General features: G+C 34.4%; 1 long non-coding RNA gene across 1 annotated transcript; it reads right to left on the reverse strand.

The window, feature by feature from the left end:
* Positions 1 to 2,282: 2,282 nt before the first annotated feature.
* LOC141482521 (uncharacterized) lies at positions 2,283 to 3,115 on the reverse strand. Its single transcript, XR_012465574.1, has 2 exons — positions 2,590 to 3,115; positions 2,283 to 2,530 (listed from the first exon to the last, which is right to left on the reverse strand). It is a non-coding gene; the product is annotated as an uncharacterized lncRNA (long non-coding RNA).
* Between the last annotated feature and the right edge of the window lie 911 nt (positions 3,116 to 4,026).

The raw sequence follows: 4,026 nt of genomic DNA on the forward strand, positions 1-4,026 counted from the left end.
TATAAATACAGTGCTAACCCAGTTGGTATAGACTTATTTGGGAAAATGCCCTCTACCATTGCTGAGTTTCTGAACCTCCCGGAACCAAAAGAATATACAGGTCACTGTTGCAGAAGGTCTTCTGCTTCTTTGCTAGCAGAATCAGGAGCAAATATAAAGGATATTAAGAAGCACGTAGGATGGAAGTCTACAACAGTAGCTGAGGATTACATCGATCAATTGATTTCTTACAAAAAGGCTATTGCTGAAAGAATAATCCCAACAGATAGCTCCAGCGTTACAGCATCATCCTCTTCACAAGAATTAAATGTTAATGCCTATGAAATTGCCAAGTCAGATAGCTCAAATATATTACAAGGCTCTTCACCATTGCAAGGTATTAATTTCAGCAGTTGTTCTAATTGTACTTTTCATATTAATGTTCATAAATAATAATAATAATAATAATATAATTAATGTATATAATACATTTGTAACAGAATTTAATTGAACTTATATCTATTGTTCATAATGAAACTTCCTTGAAAATTGAATAATTAGGTTTTGTTTATTGCTATTTTGTCGAAAAAAATCGTGTTTGAATACTTTTAACACTAGTGTTAAAATAGTTATTTATGTATCAAGGGAATTAGGATGGCCTTAATTACCGATGGCAAAGTTTGCGTCCCGAGGGCCTCTGGCCCGAGGGACAGCAATTGCCTGAGGTTATTAAGGCTCATTGATTCCCGTGGTACATAGATAATTTTATTTCTGACCGATTTCAATAAAATTTTGTTCATTTTTGAAACGGAAAAATGTACCAATTTATTACCTTCCCGGTATATTTGAATCAGGTACCGTTGATTATAGTAGAGTTTTCTTGTTGCTAGGTTGTTGCTATGTTACTTGTTTATAAACAGAACTTTGTTATCAAGCTGTGTTTGCGGTGAAAACGTGTTTTCTACCCCAAATATAATGGAGGATATTTTGAAAAAAGCTGAACAAGCAAGAGAATCATTAATTCCATCGAAAAGTGAAGACGTATACCAAAAAGAATACAAGATATATCTGGACTGGCTGACACGGAAAAATGTTATGCCAAAAGATGTCTCTGAAACTGTATTTCTGGCATATTTTCAAGAACTGGTAAGGAATTTTCTATGTTTTTCGGTAGATTTGGTAGTAATTGTGTTTATTCGTTTCAGTCAGAAACGTATAGTCCGAATTCTTTATGGACTAAATGGTCAATGCTAAAATCGATGGTGACTATACATGAGACTATCCTAATGATATTCATTTATTGCATAAGGTAATTTTTTTCTTATTTTATTTTTTGTGTATATTTAATTCCTTTTTTTGTTATAGGTTGTTTTGATTATGGGTTATTTTGGAGGATGCAGAAGTCAGGAACTTTTGAATATGAAGATATCGGATATAGAGGACCGGGATTCCGTTATGGTAGTGAACGTACCGGAAAGTAAAACTGGTGTATCGAAGAAATTTACAGTTGTGGATGAAAAAGAGTTCTCCGCTTTGCCTTTATTAAGACTTTATATGTCTTTGCGTCCTAAAGGTATTGAACGATTTTTTTTGAGCTTCCGACAAAATAAATGTACATCTCAGCCAATTGGAAAAAACATGTTTGGGAAAATCCCCAGCAAAATCGCAATATATTTAGGATTGCCAAACTCATCTTCCTATACGGGACATTGCCTTCGTCGCACTTCTGCTACTGCTCTAGCCAATGCAGGAGCAACTATGACTAACTTAAAAAGACACGGAGGTTGGAAAAGTTCCACGGTGGCGGAGGGGTATTTGGAGGATAGCATCGAATTGAGAAATAAAACGGCGCGTATGTTGTCTACTTTGTCATCAGAAGAGGCAAGTACCTCGACTGTAGTGAACAGAAGCTCCAGCCATACAAAAGAAGAAATTGTTTCCAGTGGCGGAAGTAATTTTCAGGGAACATTTCAAAATTGTACATTTATTATTTGTAATGACGTGAATAAATAAAATTTGATTCAGTTTTCATTTCTATTTATTTTTACTTGTGAAAGGTAGAGGAAATTATAAAATCTATAATGTCCCAAGGGAGTTATGACCCTCTTTATTGATAGCGTAACTATGACGATATAAGCTTATAATATCCCGGTCAGAAATAAATATTTTTATTTCTGACCGGGATATTATAAGCTTATATCGTCATAGTTACGCTATCAATAAAGAGGGTCATAACTCCCTTGGGACATTATAGATTTTATAATTCCCTCTACCCTTCACAAGTAGAAATAAATAGAAATGAAAACTGAACCATATTTTATTTATTCACGTCATTACAAATAATAAATGTACAATTTTGAAATGTTCCCTGAAAATTACTTCCGCCACTGGAAACAATTTCAGACTTTTTCGGCTTATAACTCTTACTCTTCCGTTTCAAAAAAGCCTGTAGTTCATTGAACTTGGTGATATCTCGTTTCTCATGTATAGTCACCATCGATTTTAGCATTGACCATTTAGTCCATAAAGAATTCGGACTATACGTTTCTGACTGAAACGAATAAACACAATTACTACCAAATCTACCGAAAAACATAGAAAATTCCTTACCAGTTCTTGAAAATATGCCAGAAATACAGTTTCAGTGACATCTTTTGGCATAACATTTTTCCGTGTCAGCCAGTCCAGATATATCTTGTATTCTTTTTGGTATACGGCTTCACTTTTCGATGGAATTAATGATTTTCTTGCTTGTTCAGCTTTTTTCAAAATATCCTCCATTATATTTGGGGTAGAAAACACGTTTTCACCGCAAACACAGCTTGATAACAAAGTTCTGTTTATAAACAAGTAACATAGCAACAACCTAGCAACAAGAAAACTCTACTATAATCAACGGTACCTGATTCAAATATACCGGGAAGGTAATGAATTGGTACATTTTTCCGTTTCAAAAATGAACAAAATTTTATTGAAATCGGTCAGAAATAAAATTATCTATGTACCACGGGAATTAATGAGCCTTAATAACCTCAGGCAATTGCTGTCCCTCGGGCCAGAGGCCCTCGGGACGCAAACTTTGCCATCGGTAATTAAGGCCCTCCTAATTCCCTTGATACATAAATAACTATAACACACTACTTTGTAAACATCATCTTCAAATACCTTTGACAACCATTAAAAATGTCACTTTTAATGACAGTTGTACAAAAAGGTCATTTTCATATGAAAACGCCCCTCTTTCACCCCCACGGGGGGTGCTCCAGTTAGACCTGAGAAGCACCTATATACTAAATTTTTCCTAGGATTAACACAGATGAATCATCAGTTATGTGGGGTATGAGATAGCGTAAAGATAAATATTGCCTACGCAATAGCGACTTTTCTTGCCTAATTAGAATAAAATTGATTCAATATTTTTTTTTTGAATTTTGTATTTTCACTAGCAACGTGGTTTTTTTTGGTGTTTACTAGATCAATTGACATTTTTGTTAGTTCTTTCCTTCTACACGCATCGGTTAACCTATTAGAATAAGATATCACTCAGCTATTAATCCCTTTTGAAATTTTTGACATATAGTTTGTTATGGGGAAGGGCCTCTCCTACAAGAGTTTGACTTTTACGTGGAAATGTGTTTCTCTGGAAACTGAAGTTGGCGTGTTTTACAAATTTTTACATTTTCAATATCAAACGACATATTCAGGGTAGCTCTTTTTTACTGGGATGCACTGGGATGCGAACTTTTTGTGGGTAATGATGAGTAATATGAACATATGATAAATTTTTGATACATTGGGTTACATTATTGCAATTTCGTAGGGATCTCTATTAATATTGTCAGATAAAATACAATCGTACTCTCTCTCTCTTTCTTGACATTTGTTTTCGTACGGCGCATTAAGCCAAACAACCCTTCTCTCTGTAAATATCGGTGAATCTTCAGTTTATCCATCATAAACAAACAACGTAATCTTTTGTCTTCATAATATTAGTCTGCAGCTTAGTTGACATGTCTTGGAATGCTACGAAGATTCTCATAAAATTCT

Source organism: Leptinotarsa decemlineata, unplaced genomic scaffold, assembly GCF_025532065.1.
Source record: "Leptinotarsa decemlineata unplaced genomic scaffold, Ldec_3_MD MMD2_tig00001393_RagTag_RagTag, whole genome shotgun sequence".
Classification (NCBI taxonomy): Eukaryota; Metazoa; Arthropoda; class Insecta; order Coleoptera; family Chrysomelidae; genus Leptinotarsa; species Leptinotarsa decemlineata.